Consider the following 18,086-nt stretch of genomic DNA (forward strand, 5'->3'; position numbering starts at 1 on the left):
ATACCATAAATTTGTAAATTTGTTCTGTTAATTTCCTATCAACTTTTCACTGCTCCCAGTTGTGTATTTCCCTGTTTTATTGTAACTGCAACGTTTTCGATCCGCACCTGTTAATGTTCTTATTGTATCTTACACCCCTTGTTATTTGTAAACCGGCATGATGTGATACCTTTCGCGAATGCCGATATAGAAAAACACAAAATAAATAAATAAATGCAATCATTAGTCACTCGTTTCCAAAGAATTTAACTGAAAATCCATCGCTGCTGAAACTGAGCTAAAATCTCTTGGTCTCCCCTGCGTGGATAACTTTCTATTAGGTCAATCACAAAAAAATCTGAATTGCTCATAAGAATGAGAATTTAAGCAATGTGAAACCAAAAGGTGCCTCTTGGTTATTGTTTGGCTTTCTCCTATTGCAATGGCAATCATCAGTTGGTGTAGTGCATTCAGTTACTCACAAGATCATGTTAAAATTACAGGAATTCATTGCCGCGAATATAGACATGGAAATTCCAGCAGTTATCCTCGGAGATTTCAATCTCCACATCGACTCCATCCCCCTACCCCCTTCCTGTGAAGCCTTCCCGTCCTCCATCTCGGCCATGGGCTTTAAACAAATTGTCTCCAGCCCCACTCTCAAAGCAGGCCACACCCTGGATCTGATCTTCACAAACTCCCACCTCCTTAATGCTGACCCACCCACCTGCACCCCAGTCCCCTGATCAGACCATTCGATTATAAAGACCAAGCTCTCCTTAAATAAAGCACAAACCCCCAACCAAAAACAAAACACCACCATACAGTACAGAAAACCTTGCACCAAAGAGGAGCTAACCCTTGCCCTCACAAACAACCTAGACATGCTAGACTTCACCAACATGGAGACTGCCCACAACTCATGGAACAAGATAACTAATAACATTGCTGACAATATCTGCCTGCTCATCTCCAAAGACAAACTCAAAGAACATTAAAAAACCATGGTACACAGCTGAACTAAAGCCACTAAAACAAGAATTAAGAACCAAGGAAAAGAAATGGCGCACGGACCCATCACCCTCCCTACTAGCTGCCTATAAACACTCTCTCCACACCTACAGAGACACAATCCTTAAAACCAAAAAAGACTATGCCCAAAAAATCTACAGCTACCAATATAATTCCAAGGCCTTCTTCGCCTATGTTTCGAACCTCACTAAAATAACACCGCCCCTTATCTTAGAGAACGAAGCCACAAACAGATGTGATGAACTAGCACTCTTCTTCCACAACAAAGTGGACAAGCTTGTCACGATTCTCCCCCTCCTCCTCCTTATCCCTCCTCACCCAAAAAAATTCAAGCAACTCTTAACTCATTCGAACCTATATCTGCCTCCGAGATAGCAACACTCCTAAAGAGAATGAAACCTTCCTCACTCCCAGAGGGCGCCATCCCATCTAAATTTCTTCTTACCATCCCAGACATCATTGCCAAGCCTTTATCAGAAATCATTAACTGCTCCCTTTCCCTCGGAAAAATTCCCTCCACTTGGAAACAAGCCACCCTCAAACCCATTTTAAAGAAACCGAACCTAGACCCATCTGACCCTTCAAAACTTCCGGCCTATCTCCAACCTCCCATTCCTCGCTAAACTTACGGAAAGGGTGGTCAACCTACAACTTACGAATTACCTGGAAAAACACAACACTTTATTCACATCACAATACGGCTTCCATAAGTTCTTCAATACGGAAACCCTCCTAATATCCCTCTCAGATACCCTGCTCAAAGGTCTCGACAAGGGCCAGTCCTTCATACCAGCCATGCTAGACATCTCTGCTGCATTCGATACTGTCAACCACACTATACTAATCGATCACCTTGCCGAAATAGTATTCTCCGGAGCTGCCCTCAGCTGGTTTAACTCCTTCCTCAGCAACAGACACTATAAAGTCAAAATTGGCATCCACGAATCCAACCCCATTAATCTAACCCGTGGGGGTTCCCTAAGGTTCCTCCCTCTCCCCCACTCTCTTCAATGTCTCCCTACCTCTTCTTTGCCAACTTCTTGCAGACCTTGGTCTAACACACTATATTTACGCGGATGACATCCAAATACTCATCCCCATCACGGAAACCTTACCTAAAGCCTTCAAGACCTGGGACAACTGCCTCACTGCCATCAACAACCTCCTAACTAATCTTAACCTTGCCCTAAACAGTACAAAAAGAGAGCTACTTCTCATCTCTCTTAGCCACCACAACCTCCTCCCCTCTGATCAACCTTCCCCTTTCTCACAGTACATAAGGGACTTAGGGGTCAATCTTGACAGCCATCTGAATTTAAAAAAAGTAATCAACCACACTACTAAAGAGTGCTTCTACAAACTGCAGGTCCTTAAGAAACTAAGACCCCCCTCCTCCATCACAATGACTTCCGAACAGTCCTTCAAGCCGCCTTATTTAGCAAAATTGACTATTGCATCACCCTCCTCTTAGGCCTTCCCGCAATTTTCATCAAACCCCTCCAAATGCTGCAAAATGCAGCAGCAAGAATCTTCACCAACTTCCACAGGTCAGATCACATAATGCCAATCCTCAGAGATCTACACTGGCTTCGGATCCCCTCCAGAATACTTCACAAGACCCTCACAACAACTCACAAAACCCTACACAACCAGAATATACATTGGCTTAATGACTCCCTGCAATACCATAAATCCAACAGACCCACTAGAGCGGCCTATAAAAGATCCCTCTCTATACCCTCCCACAAACTATCCCTTCACATCTCTACCAAAGAATGCGCGCTTTCCATAGCGGGACCAACACTATGGAATTCCATGCCGACCGAACTACGCCAAGAACACTGTACAAAAACCTTCAAAAAGAAACTAAAAACTTGGCAATTTAATCAGACATATACTTAATAATTCTCTCACTCTCCCCTCCCCCAATAGGTCCAAAAAAAACCCCAAAACAAAACAAAACCTAAACAGCAAATCTATTTAAGCTTTTGTAATGAATCGTTTTCTGACTATAGCTAATACAGAAATGTGTACATAGTTGCTACTTATTCTTCAATCTATTAATCATTGCACTGTTTAGTCCTCTGGACCTTTCTTTTCCTCTTCTCGCCCATCTTGTTCCTTCATCCCCTTGTTACATGTAACTTGAATTTTCCTCTTTCTAACTCTGTTCTATTTTTACCCTGTTAATTGTAAGCCGATGTGATATGAAAATGAATGTCAGTATAAAAAAAAGTTTTAAATAAATAAATAAGTAAATAAATAAATAAAATATTTCAGGATGAACCTATTGTTTCTTCTTCCAGTTGATCAGAGATATTAAATCTATGCAAAAGATCTATAAGAATGGAGTTGCATGGTGCTACTTTGCTGCAATATTGCAGAAATGAGCACATCCCATATGGTTTACGCATTTTTTGCTGAAGATAAAGCATTTATTGAATGTTGGAACAGTATTATTAACAAATGTTCTTTGGATCTCATGATCACAATTATTGAGAAATCTAGAGAGGTTACTAATGTCATTAAACAAGATCTAGACACCAAACTAGCCTTCGTGAAATCGGAAGTTGCAACTAATATTTTTGATTCACATTTTTCAGACCTTAAAAAGTCAATTGATATTTTCAGATCCAAATTTATGCAAATGTAAATTTACCAACTACACCAGAGATGCTGGAGACCACAAGAAAGGTTATGTTTATCCATGGACGATATCCAAGAAAGTTAAGGAGATTAATAATAAATAATCTGGTAATTCTTCAGGTAGTGATTTAGATATTTCTTCCCTATGTTTTTTGGATTCAGGCCAAGGCATAAATTCAAAGAAAAGACATTAGAAACATGCTATTCTATCTGCAACATTGCCTCTGTAAGTGGTTTGCTAAAAACATGTACTACAGTTTCAACTTCTTAAGGATTGTTAACTCACTATGGATTCATCAATTGTATATTTGAGATCTATTTGGGTTCCACGAGGCCTATTAGATCCTAATGTACATACATTTAAAGAATAGATTTTGAAATATATTGCCACCATGAAAGCCAAAAAATTGCACTGTATTCATAATCTGACTAAATTGGAAGCGATTGCTTTATCTTTGATGCAAGATCGTTCCATTGTCATTAAATCTGCAGACAACGGGGACCCTGTGGTAGTGTTGAAGCATGATTTTTATTAATGAAGTGCTTCGTCAAAGTTTGAATACCACTTGTACAACATTAAGGGGTAGATTTTAAAAGGTGTGTGCGCGTCCACGTGCACATGGACATGCGGATTTTATAACATGTGCGCGCTGGTGAGCTGTGGAGGGGCAGGATGCCAGAAGCCATGCTGTAGGACACCGTGCTGGGTCGGGTACCAAAAGTACAGGATGCCCACCTCAGAGCAGCAGCATGTTACAATATCCTCCTATGCGACTCTGCTCATTGGATCTCCCAGTTCTTCTAGGCTTGCCTTTGCTTATGCACCGTTTGCAGACATCATTGGGCAAATAATGGCCCAAGACTCTCCCACCCCATTGTCCATATTACTGTGCCATAGACTTACCTATCTGGTTCATAAAGGAGGTGGCTGATAAAATAAAAGTTAAAAGAACAGCGTTTATGAAATATAGAAGATCCCAAAGGGAGACTCACAAGGAAGAATATCTGGTAAAACTGAGGGAGACGAAGAAAGTAATCAAGAAAGTGAAAAGTAAAGCAGAAGAAAGGATTGCCAAAGAGGTAAAGTGAGGTGACAAAACATTTTTCAGATACATTAGTGAAAAGAGAAAAGTTCCAAGTGGTATAGTGAAATTGAAAGTGAAAAGGATCAATGGGTGAAGACAGATGAAGAAATGGCAGAAATATTAAATGAATACTTCAGTTCGGTGTTCACTAAAGAAGACCCTGGAGAAGGACCAACTCTAGTTAACAAGAAACTGGAGGGGAGTGGAATGGATGAAACTCTGTTTACGGAAGAGAATGTATGGGAAGAACTAGGAAAACTGAAAGTGGATAAAGCCTTGGGGCCTGATGAGGTTCATCCCAGGATACTGAAAGAGCTCAGAGATGTGCTGGCGGCTCCGCTGAGTGACCTGTTCAATAGATCCCTGGAATAGGGAGTGGTGCCGAGTGATTGGAGAAGAGCGGCAGTGGTCCCTCTTCACAAGAGGCTGGAAACTACAGGCTGGTTAGCCTCACCTCGGTGGTGGGAAAAGTATTGGAGTCGCTGCTGAAGGAAAGAATAGTGAACTATCTACAAGCAGCAGAATTGCTGGACCAGAGGCAGCATGGTTTCACCAAGGGAAGGTCCTGTCAGATGAATCTGATAGACTTTTCTGATGGTGTGACTAAGGAATTGGATCAAGGAAGAGCGCTCAATGTCATCTACTTGGATTTTAGCAAAGCTTTTGATACGGTCCCGCACAGGAGGCTAATGAATAAAACGAGAAGCTTGTGAGTGAGTGCCAAGGTGGAGACCTGGATAGCAAACTGGTTAAAGGACAGAAGACAATGTGATGGTAAATGGAACTTACTCTGAAGAGAGAGCGGTGATGAGCGGAGTGCCGCAAGGGTCGGTGTTGGGACCGGTCCTGTTCAATATCTTCGTGAGTGACATCGCGGACGGGATAGAAGGTAAGGTTTGTCTATTTGCGGATGATACTAAGATTTGCAACAGATTGGACACGCCGGAAGGAGTGGAGAGAATGAGACGGGATTTAAGGAAGCTGGAAGATTGGTTGAAGATATGGCAGCTGAGATTCAATGCCAAGAAGTGCAGAGTCATGCATACTTGGGGTGCAGAAATCCAAAAAAATGTATTCGATGGGGGGTGAAAGGCTGATGTGCACGGAGCAGGAGAGAGACCTTGGGGTGATAGCGTCTAACGATCTGAAGTCAACAAAACAATGTGACAAGGTGATAGCTAAAGCCAGAAGAATGCTGGGCTGCATAAAGAAAGGAATATCGAGTAAGAAAAGGGAAGTGATTATCCCCTTGTACAGGGCCTTGGTGAGGCTTCACCTGGAGTACTGTGCTCAGTTCTGGAGACTGTATCTCCGAAGGGACAGAGACAGGATGGAGGTGGTCCAGAGAAGGGAGACCAAAAAGGTGGATGGTCTTCATCGAATGCCTTATGAGGAGAGACTGAAGAATCTAAATATGTATACTCTGGAGGAAAGGAGGAGCAGGGGTGATATGATACAGACCGTCAGATACTTGAAAGGTTTTAATAATCCAAAGTCAACGACAAACATTTTCCATTGCAAAAAAATCAGCAGAACAAGAGGTCACGATTTAAAACTCCAGGGAGGAAGACTCAGAACCAATATCAGGAAGTATTTCTTCTCAGAGAGGGTAGTGGATGCCTGGAATGCCCTTCTGGAGGAAGTGGTGAAGACTAAATCTGTGAAGGATTTCAAAGGAGTGTGGGATAAACACTGTGGATCCATAAAGTCTTGAGGATGTGAATGAAGAGAAGAGGCATGGGGGTGCTTGTGGGAATGACGGCTACTACCTGGTGATTAATACCCTTATTCAATAAACATACACATGGTTAATGCGACTCCAACATTGCTCTATGTTTCAACGTCAAGAGGAAATATGGGACAAAGGATTTGCATTCACAAATAAGTGTGGGAGTAGCTTACTTGTTGCAGCAGTTACTACCCCAAACCAATTAAGCCTGATACTTCACTTTGAATACATATATAGCGCAGCTCACTGCTTCAACGGCAGGGAGGAATGAAGAAAAGAGGATTTATATTAAGACAACCAATAAGGACTAAATTGCACAGGCTGGGTAAACAAATAAACGTGGGAGTAGCTTGCTTATTGTGGCGGTTACTACCCCTAACCAATTAGGCTTGATATTTCACTTTTATGCAGCTCCAGCACTGCTCTCTACATCAATGGCAGGGGTGGAAGGAAATTAGAACCAAAACGTTACCAATAAGGGCCCTGAACTCAGCAGTCTGAGTAACAGATAAGATTGAGAAAAATAACTGTGAAAGTTTACTGGGCAGGCTGGATGGGCCGTTTGGTCTTCTTCTGCCATCGTTTCTATGTTAATGCCTGGCAAAATACCACCTCGGAATAGGGTATACTCACTTTGCATTCCTGAGACTAAAGCAATGTCAGAGGATAGCTGGAAGAATCTCAAGAGAGATTTCATCAGGCTGTCCACTTCGCCTGCTGGAGCAGGTTTCTTCTTCATTGGCAGAAAAAATGGTTCTTTGCACCCAGGTATTGATTACCAGGGTTTGAATGCCATCACCATAAAAAAAAAAAAAAAATACCTCTTGCTGTTGATATCTGAATTGTTTGTTTGGCTTCAAGGAGCTTCAATCTTCACCAGATTGGATATTTGGGACGAATACAATCTCATATGCATACGAAAAGGTGATGAATGGAAAACCGCTTTTAATACTTGAGATGGCCACTACCTGAATGAAAATCAAGTTGAAGTGCCAAAAAGCAGAATATTAATTAAATAAACATAAATAAAAAGGAAACTCACTTCTCTAAGTTTGTGACTGAGCAACAGGTTCTGTTTCTTCATTCCTCTGCGTCTGGTTGTTCCTGTTTCTGACTTCTGATTGAGATCTCAGCCTGGTTCCTGACCTTGTTTCCATCTGCTGCCCATCCTGATGCTTGCTTGTCTCCTGCTCCTGAATGGAGTCTACCTGCCTAACCACTTCTCTGCCTCCCGATTCCATACCGTGCATTGGCCCTGTCTGTCAGCAGTCTCAGGGTCTACACCTCCAAGCCATGACAAAATGATTCACTTCTTGAGCCTTTATCTATATATGTTGACAAATTTTTGAAGCCATTTGTATTGAAGATTCCTTCTTTTATTAGAAATACGACTAATTTTTAAAAATATTTTGAACAATTTTTCAGTATTGGACAAAGCTATCATAATGATTACCCTTGATAATCAGCCACTTCTGGTGATTTCTAAAATGTTTGGAATGCGCTGACAGACCACATAAGGTGCCCTCCTTTTTCATCTTGATATTGTTGACCATAGTTCTCAAAGAAAAATTTATTTTTCAATGACAGCTTTACTTGTAAATATCAGATACAGCAATGGGAGCCACCATGGCTCCCTCAATTACTAATTTATATGTGGATGAATTTGAAAGTTTACGGTTTGGACTTATCTTCTTGCAATATAGCTCTCTGCGATGGAACTCTGAGTAGCCAACGGGTGGGGAGGCACCTTCACATTACTAGTAAACCTTTGCTCTGGTGGATCCTTTTACTATAGTTAGTTTTCAGAGGTTTCGGTGGGTCTACACCTTATCATTTCTCATTCCAGTGTACATCTAGCTTTATCACATTTCTTACATTTTAATAATGAGTACTCCAGAACCGTGTACTCTCATTGTGTCTGTTACTGTACCCAATCCTGAGCTTATGGGAAGTTTTCTTATTGTTTTTACTATACCATTCTACAGGGATATAAGCAGCAGAGAACCGGGGTGGGGGGAGGGAGGACAATATGATGTTGGGGTATATGGAACATTGTTTTGTATCATAGTTTGCGAACTACTGTGTTAAATCAAGTTTGAAGCAGGGTTTAAGCTGTACTATGTATTGCTTTATTGAATATATTTATTGTCACAGTTGGTTATTTTACATGTTCTGCAAATACTAATAAAACATTCTAAAAACAAAAAAAAAAAAGAAAGTTTACGGTTAGGAGCATCTCCTTTCATAAATTCTATAATTCTTTGAAAGAGATATACGTGTATGTTGTGGAGAGGTTCTGTTCCTCATTTAAGAAGCTATCATCATTGCAAGAACTGAACCAGTGATATCTAATCTTCAAGGAGCTACAGTGCTACTCAGATTTCTTTTTAATACGTGCTTATTACTTGTGATGGTGTCTGTATACAAGAAACTGAGTGATTGCAAATGTGTATTATTTTATCTACATAAATGTTTAATGGAGGATTCTTCTCAGATTTCGAGTTCTTCAGATGATAACGATATAATACAAAATGCAGGTTAACCTATCTCAATGCAGACTGCCAAGATCTTTTTTCTAAAATTATTTTTCAAAATGACACAGAAAACACATATATTGTAATTATACAGCAAGTAAAAGAACATAGGCACAAAGTTACAAATATAGTATCAGAAGAGTAACAAACCAGGCCACAATTCATTAAACTTCACAATATGATCTCCTCCATGCCCAGTAAGGCTACCAAACTTGATCATACTGTTCTGGCTTGTTCCGCAAAGCAAAAGTAATCTTTTCCATCACCTCTGCTTCCACCACAGTGACCTTCCAATGTTCTATGCTTATCCAAGAACGCCTGTCCCACGGCAGTATCTCCCTTGGCTTGCGCCTCTAATCTGTAACATCTATGAGAGAATGCAAAGATCAAGAGGCTGCCTTACAGATCCTGCGGGTGCTGTAGATTCTGCTCAAGAGGAAGCCTGAGCCCTCACAGAATGAGCTCAAAGCACCTTTGGAACCTATTGACCCTTCAACAAAAGGCTGAGGGGGATCATCTGCTTGATTTATATGGACAATGAGGATTCTGAAGCTGCCTCCCCTTGAGGTTTGCCAGATAAAGGTCTATCAGTTAGCCAAAAAGGATTAGCCATCTTTAAAATAACCGAGGAAGGTTCAAAGAACCTTCAATAAGGGAAGAAACTACCCTTACCATCACATTCCCCTATATGGGATACTGGAAGAGATACTGCCTGTTTAACTAAAGTAAAAATGACCTTGGTTAAGGAGGATGGCACTGGTGAAAGCGATCAATTAAGTGGAAAGACTAGGAGGGATCACTGCCAATTAAGATCTGTAACTGTGGGCATAGGCCACTAGGGGTACCACCTTTAAGGAATATCCTTCAAGAACACGTGACTAAGGAGACAAGTTCTAAGAACCAAATCCAGATTCCACTGGGGGCGCCACAGCTTCAAGGGTAGGGCAAATATGCTTAACACTAAACTCCCTCGTTCTGATGTCTGTACCATGAAATAGTTGCAACTGGGATCCCCAGGGAATTAAGAATTCAGCCTTTGTCAAAAATTCTTTTGCAGGAAGGTCAGCAGGAATGGGATGTCCACCCACCAGGGTGAAACGGCCAGACATTTGAAAGAAGCCTCAAGTCTAATGAGGCTCCAGCAGCAAGAGAAAAATATTCCTATCTGAGCTAACATACTCAAGTGTTAGTCTGATAAGAACATAAGAACATAAGAAAATGCCATACTGGGTCAGACCAAGGGTCCATCAAGCCCAGCATCCTGTTTCCAACAGTGGCCAATCCAGGCCATAAGAACCTGGCAAGTACCCAAAAACTAAGTCTATTCCATGTTACCATTGCTAATGGCAGTGGCTATTCTCTAAGTGAACTTAATAGCAGGTAATGGACTTCTCCTCCAAGAACTTATCCAATCCTTTTTTTAAACACAGCTATACTAACTGCACTAACAACATTCTCTGGCAACAAATTCCAGAGTTTAAGATAAAAATTCCAGAGTTTAGGATAAAAAAACAAAAACAAACAAAGCCAGTTCCTGGCATACCAGGCTACAAGCAGTCTCCGACCTCTTCCACCTCCCACCCCCATGGCTGAAGAATCTGTTGGTCTTGGAATCTTACAATGTCCCATCAAATTTAATTGTGGGAGATCCCCATAATTTATTCTGTTCTGGAAAACTTTTCAATCCAAGCTAACACATTCTGAAGACCAAATTCTTCCTGTTGAGTAAGTCAGTGTAAATGTGTGCTATCTTTGCTAAAAAAAAACTGCAGTAAATTCTGCTCTACCCACCAGAACAACCTGCTTGCTTTCTGGACTATCATTGGTCTCCAAGGTTCTCTTGCCTGTTTACATAAGCAACCATCAAGAGCTGCCCGATAGCCTTGGTTTCTGGTCTGTTTATAGACTGCACGCTTCTTCTTCCTTGGATCAGATCCTTTGAGCTGTGTGGGGTGGGGGTGGGGGAAGCATGACAGAATGCATTAGGCTTACATCCAACATGTCAACAACCAATCTGGGAGAATCCAGATTCATTCCTTTTGAAGGACCATGGTACCTGCCACACAAGTCAGCCATCCCTGATGGAGTGGAAGAGAGATAAGCACCCCATAGTGCTTTGACTGTGGGGATTAGAAGGAAAACAGACACATCTGAAACCACAGGTGAGCTCTGGCTCAAGGAATTAGATCCAGAGAGGCTATTATGGAACCCAGGAGGTTATATTCCTATTCCCAGGGATATCCATGGGATAGGCCTCATACTAAGCTAACTATTTACTGACTCTCATCTGAGTCACAAAGCCTCTGCCTACCCTGGTATCAAGACAAGCCCCCAGCAAACCCAGAGACTGGAAGGCACCAGACTTCCTGAGCAGCTCATCATTCAGCCGAAGACTCTGAGAACCTGAACCCCCTTGGACGAAGTTGACAGGTACTCCTTAGCCTTCAAAGAAAAACGTACAGATCGCAGTAAGGATGGGATGTATTCCTCCGACCCTGGAGTGAAGGTTTTTGCCACCAAGGCAAGTCAAAAGAGCAGAAGTCAAAAGTGGAAATGCTTCCCTCGAATACAAACCAAGAAGAGAATCCTCTAGAGATCCTCCCAGATGGGAATTTGTCAGAAGCTTCTAATAGGTCCAAGGAAGACGAGAACACCTTGTGCCTCACTGCCAGTCTGACGGAGTAGTCTGCAGTGAGGCATCCCAAGACATCTGTCGACCCCCTCTTCTGACCAAGGGAGAACCAAAAGAGACAAGTCTTTTTCCAATCGGAATCCCAAACAGGAGTACTGACCTAAACCACGAGTCTCGCATAACACTGAAACACAGATATCAAGCTGTGAAGCCTCCCCAGAGCAGCCTTTACCACTCGCTCTTGGAGGCTGACACACTGGGAAAAACCATGAAGGCGCTGGTATCAAAGGAGTGGCAACGTCTAGGGAGAATCTGTTCCATACCATGACCAGAACCACTGGCCTGATGGGGCAACGAATCACTCACAGTAGAGCCACTGTAACCAGCTGCCTACCAGAATTGCTTTGGGAAGGAGACCCACCGACTCTCCAGGAGCCGGCTGAGTATCTGGAGAAATCCTTGTATCAACAATTCTTGTCTTCATCACCCTATAAAATGGGCTGATCGGTTTGTGGGCAGAGCATTACGTCTCCTGACTGACTCTTTTGACATTATCAAAGCTACCATGACTCCAAACAAACAAGCCTAAGGCCAGCGGATACTATCCTCTGGCAGCCTGTGAATCACTGGGACTCAACCCTCTCAGATCTTGTCCAAACAGTAACCCTAAAAAGGGAATACTTACTAAGAAAGGCCTCAGATTTTGAAGCTGGTGCCCTGTATTGCAGTTTATGGCCAATACCATGGCATTAATCTAGAGCGAGAACAAGCCCCTCTTTTCTAGAATAATCTGAAAACGGAAGAGCCCCCTTCAGAGGCAAACTCTCCTTATTCCTGGTTTTCCAAGGGACTATCTTCCACCATGATCCACTCCCCTAATGGCCAGAAGGGAATCCAATGGAGGAGGTCTCCTAGGAGACCAAAGTTCATTAGCCAGCCTACAGCAGATGGGCATTACACCCCTGCGTGGAAGAAGATCCTGGACTCCAACACTCAGGAACTAGTTCCTTTTTTTTTTTTTTTCGTTTTCACCACACAAAATGTTTTAAGAGCAGGAACTGAGAAGGACAGAGACCCACGGAGTCCGAGGGAGGAGCAAGTGGTACATTTTACTTGGAGCCCGGGAACTTTCCAACAAGCACACAAGGAATATGATAGTAAAACAGGCTCTCCCTGCATGGCTTAAAATGTAAGCCTTCATAATGCCTTTAACATGATGCCCTCTGAATTGAGGCCTGTGCTGAACGCATGGTCTTGCCAAGTTCACACCACCTGTGCACAAGGAAACATAAGAGCTTTTCTGCCCCGAGAACCTCTAATAGGTATCAGTACGAATGGCAAATATGTGGTCACATGGGATACCCCAAACTGGTGGCTGGCACTGCCAGTGTGAACTGCCAAGGTAACAGGGCCATCTACTTCCCTCTGCCTTGCAGCTTGTCCTGCACGCAGGACAAACAATTGAAAGTTACAGCTCTCTTTGAATAGCCGCAGAGCCTGCCAGCAAAAATGCTCCTGTCAGGCTGCAGAAATCCCTCTTTGAGGGCCGGTTTTCTCCACAGTATCAATGGCCCCCATCCAAACATAGTTCTGGGAAGGAAAAAAGCCGGAGGCGTCTGATGTTATGAGGGCAAGACGAATTCTCCCAACGGCTGCAGGCCCTGCCATGACAGTGAATACCTACACCTGCTCAGAGGATCTTCAGAAAGAAGGCCTTCCCTCCTCCTTGTGGCTCTGCAAACCCTCTGCTGCAGCAGCCGCTGAAGGACCGCAGATGGTTACACTCAGGGCTCCCGGTCTGCTGCGTCTCTCCGGATGTGTGAAGGGCCGCAAAATCTGCCCATTCCCGCGGAGGTCGTGGAAGGGGGACTCCACGAACTTGTCCGGAGGGATTCGTAGAAAATCCAGATAGTACCCCTCCCGAATGATGGCTAGGACCCACTTGTCCTAAGTTATCTCGACCCATCTGTGGTAGAATAGGGCTAGTCTGCCCCCTATGGCTTCTTCCCGTGGACGGGTCGGCTGAATCTCATTGTGGGGTACAGCTGGGGCCTGTACCCGAGCTGGTTCCCCTCTTGTTGTGCATGGTCCGAAAGGACTGGTTCCTGCCCATAGGGCGGGGCGCTTGATAGTTGTTTCTGTATGGGTTGAAGCGCTGTGAACTTCTGCTCCTGGAGGACCAGGCGAAGGGTCGCTGGTTCCTCTTCGACCTGTCCTCCGGAAGGCGCGGCAATGGGGACTTGCCCCATTTGTTGGCCAGTTTCTCTAGCTCGCTGCCGAACAGGAGGGATCCTTTGAAGGGCATCCTTGTGAGGCGTGTTTTGGAAGATGCGTTGGCCGACTAGCTTCGGAGCCAGATTTGTCTCCTGGCAGCCACTGCCGATGACACTCCTCTGGCCGCTGTGCGCACCAGATCGGAAGCAGCGTCCGCAAGGAATGATACTGCTGGTTCCATGACTTCTCAGGGGTGTTGCTCCTGGTCTGGGATAAGCAGGCACGTGTGGGTTGTGCGCGCAGTTGTGCGCCCAAGTCGTGGTTATGCGCTTAGCCCAGTAGGCGCACGACACGCGTATATCTTGTGTGTGTGTAACTTATGTGCACAAGGAATATGTGTAACTTTATGCGCACATGTAATTTGTGCGCCCAGCCAGGGACTACGAGCGGAGCGGCGAATAGGGCCAAGATGGCAATGGCAACCACGTGGGCAATATGGCGACCACCTCGGAGGGACTCCACGTGTGTAGACCCTAGGATTTAACCGGGGCCTGGCCCTGCTAGGGTGGATCAACCCGGCGGCACTGGTCCCGGCCGGCGACCTGTGCGACTCCTCGAACCTCGGAGACCGGCGTCAACGCTGAAGATTTCTACCTTACCTTGTCTTTGGTGCTTCCCGGTTTTGTTCCGGGCAGTCTCTGGCTGCGGGGGGAGAGGGCAAATACCTTCACCGCTGCGCTCAAGGGTGCACCCGCTGCCTCTCAGCCGTGCCCAAGATCGGGGGCTCAGTCCTCGCCGCAATTCGGCCACCGGACCGAGGCTCACCTCCAAGGGACCACGGAAATCACCTTGGGAAATCTCAACTGGGGGAGGGACCCGAGGGTATCACAGCAGGAGAGCGGGGCTCGTCTTCAGAGGTAGATTTGTCTTCAAATTTGGGTTTTCTTCGTTGAATTGGTTCCAACGCTGCGAGAGCGTGCAGATAGTCCCTAACTGCTATGGAGATGGAAAATACTGAAGAGCTGCACTTCCTGCAGGGGTATATGTACCAGGGGCTGACGTCAGATTGAAATCTGATCCGTCTCCAACTGCTATCACTACACTATACCATTGGTCCTGAGTCCATCTGCTACATGCTAGGAAAACAGTTGTGTGCGTCGAAGTTGTGCACTTAGGTTTGGTGCGCACTGTTATGCGCAAAGATCAAAGTTATGCGCCCGGCACAGTAAGCGTGTGGCTATGCAAATGCATGTTGATGGCCCTATTAGTGATTCCCGCGCGATACAGTAAGTAAAATGTGCAGCCAAGCCGCATATTTTACTTTAAGAAATTAGCGCCTACCCAAAGGTAGGCGCTAATTTCTGCCAGCGCCGGGGAAGTGCACAGAAAAGCAGTTTTTACTGCTTTTCTGTGCACTTAATGCACTTGGGACCTCCGACTTAATATCATGGCGATATTAAGTCGGAGGTCCCAAAAGTTAAAAAAAGTTAAAAATAAAAAAATAAAAAAATTTAGAATCAGCCCGTGGCTCGCGGGTTGAAAACCGGATGCTCAATTTTGCCGGCGTCCAGTTTTTGAATCTGTGGCTGTCAGCAGGCTCGAGAACCAACGCCGGCAAAATTAAGCGTCGGCTGTCAAACCCGCTGACAGCCGCCGCTCCTGTCCAAAAAGAGGCGCTAGGGACGCGCCAGTGTCCCTAGCGCCTCTTTTTACCGCGGGCCCTAATTTAAATATTTTGTTTTACTGTATCACGTGCACAGGACACTGGCCTAACATGCGCCGGGAGAGCGGGCACTTGCCCACTCTCCCGCAAACTTTACTGTATCAGCCTGTTTGATTGTAAGCCCTGAGGGGACAGGGAAATACCCACAGTACCTGAATGTAATCTGCTTTGAATGGCCAAAAAGCACAATATAAATAAATAACAGACATTAGTCAGACTACACCTTTACTGTGAATACAGTGGGCCCTGAGGACCTCCTTATATACTTTTATAAGCTGGTCCTCAGGGATACTGAGGTATTAGAATACAGAGAATAGAGGAATTTGTTCAGTTCATTAGGAATGAATATCAAGCTAGGAGATCATTGACAGAGAATTGTGAATTATAAAGCCAGCTGATAAAGGGGAGGTGCTGTAATGATAATAGACAGGAATATATTTCTGAAGTTCATAGACAACTGGCTGATACTGTACATCATATTATGGGAAACCATGAAATTTCACAAGTACTACACAAACAGGCCGATACAGTACAGTGCACTCCAACAGAGCGCACTGTTAACCTGCCCTTGGACGCGCGTTTTCCCTTACCCCTTATTCAGTAAGGGGCGGAAAACGCGCGTCCAACCCGCGGCACCTAATAGGGCCATCAACATGCAAATGCATGTTGATGGCCCTATTAGGTATGCCCGAGCGATACAGAAAGTAAAATGTGCAGCCAAGCCGCACATTTTACTATAAGAAATTAGTGCCTACCCAAAGGTAGGCGCTAGTTTTTGCCGGCACCGGGAAAGTAAACAGAAAAGCAGTAAAAACTACTTTTCTGTGCACCCTCCAACTTAATATCATGGCGATATTAAGTCGGAGGACCTGAAGGGTAAAAAAAGAAAAAATAATTTTAAAATGGGCCGGCGGCTGTCGGGCCGAAAACCGGATGCTCAATTTTGCCGGCGTCCAGTTTCCGAGCCCGTGGCTGTCAGCAGGCTTGAGAACAGACATCAGCAAAATTGAGCGTCTGCTGTCAAACCCGCTGACAGCCGCCGCTCCGGGTCAAAAGGAGGCGCTAGGGATGTGCTAGTGTCCCTAGCGCCTCCTTTTGCCCGTTTCTACCGCACCACCTAATTTAAATACAGAATCGCGCGCACAGGCGAGTGGCCTGTGCTTGCGCCGGGAGAGCAGGCGTTCACCCGCTCTCCCGCGGACTTTACTGAATCGGCACGAAAGTAAGGATCTGTTCTCTCTGATCTACAGACACATGTTAACGCTTTTGTCCAAGGAGCAGGATATTTTTTGGACATCACGCATTCATGAATGGTTCTTTCTAAACTAAACTATCTTTATAATATCTTGCATTTTGTTCCTAGATTTTTTTTTTTTATCTATCTTGTTTCCTTTTTGAATTTTTGCTATTTAGGATTGCCACTAGTTTTGCATGTTTGGTTTTTTTTAGAGTAATAACATACTTATCTTCTAGGCACTCATAAGAACATAAGAACATAAGAAAATGCCATACTGGGTCAGACCAAGGGTCCATCAAGTCCAGCATCCTGTTTCCAACAGTGGCCAATCCAGGCCACAAGAACCTGGCAAGCACCCAAAAACCAAGTCCATTCCATGTAACCATTGCTAATGGCAGTGGCTATTCTCTAAGTGAACTTAATAGCAGGTAATGGACTTCTCCTCCAAGAACTTATCCAATCCTTTTTTAAACACAGCTATACTAACTGCACTGACCACATCCTCTGGCAACAAATTCCAGAGTTTAATTGTGCGTTGAGTAAAAAAGAACTTTCTCCGATTAGTTTCAAATGTGCCCCATGCTAACTTCATGGAGTAACCCCTAGTCTTTCTACTATCCGAAAGAGTAAATAACCGATTCACATCTACCCGTTCTAGACCTCTCATGATTTTAAACACCTCTATCATATCCCCCCTCAGTCGTCTCTTCTCCAAGCTGAAAAGTCCTAACCTCTTTAGTCTTTCCTCATAGGGGAGTTGTTCCATTCCCCTTATCATTTTGGTAGCCCTTCTCTGTACCTTCTCCATCGCAATTATATTTTTTTTGAGATGCGGCGACCAGAATTGTACACAGTGATGATTAATACACATAGACAGGCTGTTATTTAGCTACATTTAATTTCATGATTTTCATTTTATTTTCATGCTGTTTGGTTTCTGTATGATCCACTCTTGTTTTTCTTTTACAGTTCCCTTTTCACCTCTGTTTGCCCGCTAATTTTATTTATTTACACAGACATGCCAATTATGTCAGCGTTACAGTGCTTTTTTCCTCCCCTAAAATGTATTATTGAGATGCCCCAGTACCACTATGCCCTCTACCTCACTCTCATCAGACCTGATTTCCTTTACTAAGTCACCTGAACAAGATATGACTTAAGTAAAGTTTAAAAATTATAGAAAAAGGAATCGATATTGTGTGAGGCTGAAGATTAATTGCTTGAAGGTACTTTGTTTCACTAGGTAGAACTGAATAGCTATCATGTATATTAATT

The 18,086-nt window shown here is 44.0% G+C and overlaps 1 protein-coding gene across 1 annotated transcript in view; it reads right to left on the reverse strand.

The window, feature by feature from the left end:
* The window catches only part of FOXRED2 (FAD dependent oxidoreductase domain containing 2), a 72,113-nt gene that overhangs the window by 50,233 nt on the left and 3,794 nt on the right, over nucleotides 1-18,086 (reverse strand). The window lies entirely within an intron of this gene.

Source organism: Rhinatrema bivittatum, chromosome 2 (genome assembly GCF_901001135.1).
Source record: "Rhinatrema bivittatum chromosome 2, aRhiBiv1.1, whole genome shotgun sequence".
NCBI classification, from domain to species: domain Eukaryota; kingdom Metazoa; phylum Chordata; class Amphibia; order Gymnophiona; family Rhinatrematidae; genus Rhinatrema; species Rhinatrema bivittatum.